Below are 8,200 nucleotides of genomic sequence, written 5' to 3'. Positions count from 1 at the left end.
AGGGTATGTTGCGCCCTCTAGAGTTGAATATCCATTTATTTATTTATTTAATCAAATTACATATTAAAATTTTGTACATTTTGGACATTTTGTACCCGATGATGACAAAACCTTGTCGAAACGTTGTACATTTGCTGTTATGTTAAACTTATATTAAAGTTTTTCTTCATTACCCATTCAAGCCGTCTCCAACCATTATAAATTACATATTAATAAATGTTTACATTTTTATGCTTATAATATATTTTAGGTACAAACCTCTCCACTAAGATATTATGTAGAATAGATATGGCATCTTCTATAATTCTTCTTAAATGCGAAATCAATATTATCTAATTTTAATACATAAGAAAATATTTCATAATAAGTTATGATCGTACAAAAGGTGTTAAATCTTTTATTAAAATTTCAAATCATGATTTTCTCACAGAGCACCTACCAATCTCGGACGGAACATAGTTTGGGAAACGCTACTCTACACCAAGTTTTTGTTATTTTTATGGATCATTATGCGTCAAATTTGATTATAAATTGTAATGAATATAGGACATTTTTCATTCGATTCAAAATTTTCTGTCAGTGCAAATTATCACATTCGGTATTATTACGTTATTAATGACAAATGGGAAGAGTTTTGTGTAGGTCTATATTTACGAATATGTCTTGGGAGTCACTTTGAATTCTGTCCTTTTATTTACCACTTTAGAGGCAGTTTCCAATTTTTAATAGCACATTTTAAATGTAGCGCAAAACTATAATTTTTTTGTTGAATAATTTCAAAATTGTGGATGACTTCTTCCTTAATATTTGTTTCACAATTTCATACAGTTATTTATCTGGCGAAGAACCATTATTTGTTAGTGTTTATATTTAATTCTTCCGATTATACATATATTTCTAAGTATTACCATGCCTGTGTGATATGTAGGTATCATAAGCTAAAGTCTTTAGGAATAGAGTATATGAATATATCATTATTATTATAAGTTTAAAAAGTTTTCTGAGTTTAATTACAACTTCTTTACAAACAGGATGTACCAAATTAATGAATTCGCTAACATAACATATAACATATTCCATAGTTTTTATAGCTATTCACTTTTGATTGTTTTTTTCCATTTGTCCATAAATAAGAAACGTGTCAATTCACGCGGATATGTACATCCATAAGTAACCACTATCAGTTCTAGAATTTACATACATTGTTAGACTGTTGAATGTTGATTTAAATACCAAAACGTTCTTTACCGTTAGAGCTTGTGTACTTGAAAATGATCGCTCCATTGATCGAAATTTCCCCCACTGTGTATATGTGGTATGCAAAAACATGCCATGTGTTAATTTTCTTTGCAAATACAGGTAGGTGAACTCTAAAATCTTATTACACACGTGTGTTTACATTTTACGACAGAGAAGCAGGTTATTATAGTTAGCTAACTTGCTAGCACTTTAGCTACACGTTTCCCCTTTAATGTCAATAAATTTATTCACAATAGATTTGCATGGTTTGGTGTGCCACGCAGTTTCTGTCGTGATATTAATCTGAAGAGACATGAGGAGATGGCGCTATCGTTCTGTATGTAGTTGTTAATTTTCTCAGAGAATGGGGCGGATCAAGAACTGTATTATATCTCTACGTCACAGATTCTATTTTCAATTTTACCTTAGGTGAAATGAAAAGAAATCTGTGATATAACTATTAAATAGTTGATTCTGTATAATATCGAATAATAGATTAGGCGCAATACTATAACACTATTCACACACCTAAATTGATTCAGATTACTATATGATAAGTTAAAAAAAGAAGACTTAAAAACCATATAAATATTATATACGAATCACCATTCTAATAGAAGAACAATTGTCTCTGATGGGGGATCTTTTTCCCGGAACCCTAAGATATCGAGACGATATAATACTTTTTGCCTTGTGAAAGTATTTCGCCTTTAGTGAGTTACTCTTTACCGTTCTTCGTATTTATTTTTCTCTGTTACTTTACTGCGATTTATTTAGACTTTAGCACTGTGTATTTGATTTGTTTGGACATTACTGTTGTGTGTTCTGATGCATTCTGGACTCCATATTATTATGGCTCGTCAGGAGAGAATCGAAACGATAGGACTTTCTTCAAGTTGACACCGTGCTAAGACTTACTCTCTCCTTGGCTCCGACTTCAAGAAGTCTTTGCTACCTAGTGCTTCTACTATTTCCTGAACTGCTGTTTTGGATTTCGTATATCCTTCTCTATCTGCTTTAGTTCCTTCTTCAGTCGTATTTAAACCTATGTAGGTGCATATTGCCTCAATGGCCTCTTCTGACACATTGTCTTCTATTCTACTAGTTACTACTGTTCCATCTTCAGTTAATATAGCTATTAGCTTAACCATTCCTCCACCATTACATGCCTATACGGATACGTCCCCAGACCCTCAGCTTTCTTTCTTGTTTCTAAAATGGACCCTAAGTTCTACTCAAGTGGTTTACTATATTTGGAGATTACAAAATATTCCATTCAAGCTGACGTTCAGCATCTCATATCAACTTCTAATTCCCAGCTCTGTGACATTCTTTGTAAAGATGGGTATTACTAATTTGAGACCGTCCACTAATATTCAGAAGCTTAGTTCCCGACCCTGAGGCAAAAAAAAACATTTCCCTGTAAGTCTCCTTTACTTTTCCTTTATTTTATATTTCCTTTATTTGAGGGTGGATTCAAGTACTACAGTGAACCAGAAATAACAGCTGAGTTCTTAGAAGATTGCAGTTCCATTCAGTGTACCATCGAGATCCATGGCACCCCTAGCCTGACACACATAGTCAGAGGATGATAGCAGTGACGTTATTGATAATCTTATGCAACATGGTGCTTTCATCGTCTGACAGAGTTGCCGAGTGAAGGCCTTTAAAACGCATTCACCTCAACCCATACAGTGTGAGAAATGCCTTTGCTATAACTCATACTCAATGTCATGTTCAGTGTCCAAACAAGCCAGTCTACCTACATTGTCGACGCCTGCATCTAACATGTTAGTATACCCGTCTGGACTCTCCTCTCATTTGTAACACTTGTTAACCTGACCACCCAATTTATTCCTACAAGTGTCACCATAAACCTGTTTCTAAACCCAATGACCATCTACAGTACTCCAATTGGTACTTCTGACCTGATTACACCACTGTCTAACACTATCTCTCCACCTCCTACAGTTGAGGACATACTGTATTTCTTTACATTTATCCTTCAGAATATTCATCAATATTAAAGAGCCTTTGTCCCGGATAGTATAAACAATGCTGCTAAGATAGTGTTTAAGCTCCAAATGAAGGCAACCTATTCTGACCATAATGTTATAATTCACACTTTTAATTTCTTTACCTATGGGAACCAGAAGGTTCGTGATTAAAGAGATGGTGTGTTAAACATTCTCTATGTAAACATATGATCCCTTTTCAATAATTTGCTGTTACCTGAACTTCTTCTCGACGAGGTTAACCTATGATTGCATATTGCTGAACGAAACTTTTCTCCTACGTTCAAAGCAGCAAAGATATCTGGATAACATCTTCATCATTCATCAAGCATTTGCTAGGGTGGTATGGCTATTATATGCAGTCGTGTTCGTCTTTTCTACCATATTCATTCTCTTTCTCAGAACACTTACCCAGAACATCATCTCATTATGACATCATTTTCTTTCAGATTTATTGCTTTTGTGATATTACATTTTTTCAGTCTTGGAGTCCAGCTACGTCATGATTTTTTTCTACTCCCTGGAGCATATGTTTTACATGTGCATAATTATAGCTTACACTAATTTTCATGCTCTCATTCAGAGCTTGTTCGATTTCGGACCATTTTTAGTCATATTTCTAGTTCCTTCCTACCACTCCTGAGTTCAGTTCTACTCAAGATGTTGTATTAGCTTTGACTAATCTTGCTTAACTTCTTTCCATCATCTTCTCTCCAGTAGGAAGTGATCACCTTTCCCTCAAGGTTTAACTGAAGAGTCATTAGATTTATGACAATCCTTATACATGCAGATCCATTTTCGATTTTCATAATGTTGGTTGGATGGATTTCCAATCTCATATGGCTTGTGCAATGCCAACTTTACGCTTCAGTCTCTCTCTACTTTTGCTCATGCCCACATGTTGACTGCCACACTTGAATTCCTTATTACCTCTGCCAGTTCATTTGTTATCCCAACTTCATCTTACAGACCTCATTCAATGGCATTGTCTTGTCGTGCATTGGATCTATTGTACCTCTCCTCGACATCTTTACGGGATTTCTGGCATTCTCTAGACCTTTTTCTTCTTCCTAGACACCGTGGTCTGCAATAAATAATTCGTAACTATGTTTGAGCAGTGAAGTATCAGAGACAGCATCGCCTGTGTAACATATTCCATAACTCTAGAAATTAATTTCAGTACTGGAAACGATTTTGTATGCTGACAGGCAAAGAAGCTCACAGTACTGTCCTATTCTTGAAGTTGGTGTTGCATCTACTTCCTCAATTTAAAAGCAGGTATCTTTGCCTTCTTCCTGAAGTTGCATTCTCATGTTTCTAATCAGCATTCACTGGACATTGAAGATATTACAGACAACATTTTACAAACTGACCCTTCTATCCCCAAACTCACTCCATCAACTACTCATCAATGAAGTACTGTTCACTGTCTATACTCATTAGTATTATTGATATTCAACTGGATCTTCACATCAGGCACAACACTGCCCAAGATCCAACTGAAATAACTTATTTACATATTCAACATGTCCCAGCGAGTTTCTTTATTCTTTTGGTGACGTTGTACGACATTATACTGCACATACAATTTTATCTTATTTCTGGGAAGAAGTCAACTATCTTGCTATTTTTAAAACTTTAAAAGCTTCTGGTACATGTTGGATCATATCATCTCATTAGCCTGACTAGTGCTTTTAGTAAAACCCTTGAAGAACTCATGTTTGCAGACTGCATACATTTATTGCAGAATATAACTTGCTCCTCAGTACTCACGCTAGCTTTCACCATTGCCTTTCCACTTCGGCTCAACTATTGAAATTTTCTGAGATAATCTTAAATAATTTTAATTCATCTAAACCGTCATATATGCTATTGTTTGACTTTGAATTGGCTTTTGACTCTGTATGGCACCACAATCCCATCTATAAACTCAGCCAGATAGCACTTCCACTCAGTTTTATCAGACCTGTACACTCTTTTCTTCTTGACTGGCAGACCACTGTTTTTATTGAGAGAATTCATTCTCTCTCATTTTCATTAAGTGTAGGAGTTCCATGCGGCTCTATTTTGTCACGTATGCTTTACATATTATGTTTTTGATATGTCTATCCCTACCTCTCTAGTCCATCTCTTTCAATATGCTAATGAAATTGCTATCATTGCTACCTTCATGAAATGATTACTCTTAATAGGGTCCTACAGGCTGCAATCAGTGCCTTTTTGGTTTGGAGTTGCTGCTAGCGCCTTATTGTTATGGCTATCCAAACTAAAGTTATTCTCTTTGGTCCATAAGTTTCGATCATGTCGAGATCCAGCACTGTTTGATATCTGAACTGAGAATGTTCCGACAAGACTCGCTAATAACGTCGAATATCTTAAGACCATATTTGATAATCACCTTACATGGAAGGCCTACTTGATTGATTTTGAACAAAAGGTCTCCTCTTGACTCCACCTACTCCAACAATTGCCAGGAACTTCCTAGGGTTAAAATCCACTTTTCTTTCCGTATTCATATAAATAAAGCCTTAATTCGACTTTGTATAACTCATGGCTGCACCACTTGGATCTTTGCACCTGTTTCTTTTAACACAGACTTCAGCATTTGGAGTGCCAAGCCCTCTGGATTGCTTTTAAAATACATATTCCAACTAAGGAACTTTATGACCGTATCTGTCTTCCACAGATTCTGGTACATCTCCATGTTTTTCGACTTTGGTATGTTCACTCTGTTCCTGAACCCATAATGTCATATTTGGAGGCTTTTTATCACTTCTTGTTTCCAACCTGAGGATACTCTTACAACCTGCAGAACATTTGTTAAACCTTTTGTCATGTCCTTTGCCACCAGATGATTCTGCTCATAAATATACTCCTATGTAGAATCTACCAGGCTATGTTTATTCCTCAGATTGACTCTTCTTTCCATGTTTCTATTGTTGTTTGAAACAATAGTTCAACATGAAAATAGTATGAATAAAAAGAAGAAATAGATATAACAAAGAAATAAAACCTTCATTGTCCATTCTTGTACAACATCTATTTTCGTCTCCTAAACATCCATTGTGAAAGTCATCACTTTCATATTATCACGTCACCTAACCAAAGAGAGTGTACAACTCTCTGCAGGTCACCCAGCCTCTTGGCTTGAATGAAATCATACTTTAAAATTTCATTGGTTTGCTGACTCAAATTATGCTGACGAGCCTTCAATAGATGAAACTGCAGTTCAAAGCAGAAGGTGCAGCGAATCAAGGAATGTATTAGGTCTCTTTGGCGAATTGAAAAGAAATCTGTAATATAAGCATTAAATAGTTGATTCACTTTAGAATAGTGAAAGATAAATTAGGCGCAATATCATAATATTAATCGCCCACCTAAATTAATTCAGGTATAATATGGAGAGTTAAAAAGGACTTAAAAACCTCATAAATATTGCATGCACATCGCCATTATAAGAGGCCTAATTGTTTTTCTTTGGTTTGCTGACCAAGCTATGCTGATGAGCCTTAAATAGGCGAAACTGCGATCCACAGAATAGGTTGCAGTAGTTTAAGAAATGCATTAGGTTTCTATATCACCAATTATATTTACATTTTTACCAGAAGAAGTCTGTAATATATTTCTCAGTTTCCATCAAATGTTTTCTTCAGGTCTTCTGGAGTAAAAAGCCCTCTCCACATATCAGAGATTAGAATGGTCTAGTGTCTTGTGCACTTATCTAGTTTTGAATGTTCTTAATATTAACAAACATTAATTTGCAAAATTTACACTGTGCTGGGCCACTATCTTCAAATTAATCATAGTCGGAAATCCAATTAAACTTCACGATGCACAATGTGCAATTCCTCCTGTTATCTGCACTGTTATTACCTGTAAGAAGCTTCTTGTCTAAAATGGGGTGCGGTTTGGTCCTGTGGTAGACCTCTGAATTTTGGAGCTGACTAGCCGGATTTTTATCTGTGCAATATTACAAAATTTCAGCTGTGTGTGCATTATAAGAGTAACAGTCAATCTCTTAGTGCGCATAGTGAAATTTAGGGTTCTGCTGACTGACTGCTTTCCTTCTTTTCAATAATTAGAAATTCGAAACGTGGAAGATAGCCTTACCAGCTTTGAGATAAGTGAAAAATGCAGCTTATATTACATTATACGCAGATTTTCAACTGTTGTATTTATTCAAAAGCACTTTCACAGTGTGATATAGCTGCTTTTCAGCTTCTTATGCTTTCTGGTGGCTCAACAGTAAGCTTGAAGACTTATAGCACTAAAATGAAGTTCGATTTCTGGCGATGGATTGAGTGAAAGATAAAACTGGAACAACAATATAGGGTGCACTACTCATTCACTGTAAGAAATAATGTCCTGTTTTCTTGTTAAAACTTTTAAATGCTTTGACATTTCGTTGTATTACACTGCTCAAGATAATTAAGAGATTATTAGTTTTCTGTATTCTATCTACAACAGAGCACAAATGTTCTTAGGAAATAATTTGCATGGCATCCCTGAATATATTTTATGCCGAAAAAGTGACAGGTGACCAATAATGCGATTTGTTTGCTTTTTATTGCAAAGCTACATAATGGGCTATCTGCGATCTGTCAAATGTGTGGAATCGAATCTTGGATTCTAGCGTTGTGAGTACTTAAAATTACATTGACGAAACGGAGTACAAGATATATGTTAATAAAGTTTTTGGCCACCCCAGACACTAAAGAAAATCGAACATCTTTATGAAAACCTTAAAATGAGTGAATCAATGAGCTGTTAAAGTAATTTGGCCCACTTCTCCATTCAGCACGAGCGTGCTGACTAGTCCATTCACTCAATACCTTTTTCTTTCAAGAATTAGCCGAAGCAGTTAAGTATCTTTAGAACATGTATTATATATTGTTACGTCTCTGGTCGTTAGTTAATTTTCCGTAAAAATTCTTTCCGAATAAACT

Source organism: Limulus polyphemus, unplaced genomic scaffold (assembly GCF_000517525.1).
Source record: "Limulus polyphemus unplaced genomic scaffold, Limulus_polyphemus-2.1.2 Scaffold535, whole genome shotgun sequence".
In the NCBI taxonomy this organism is placed as follows: domain Eukaryota; kingdom Metazoa; phylum Arthropoda; class Merostomata; order Xiphosura; family Limulidae; genus Limulus; species Limulus polyphemus.
The sequence above is the reverse complement of the archived record's forward strand: the minus strand, read 5'-3'. Positions refer to the sequence as shown.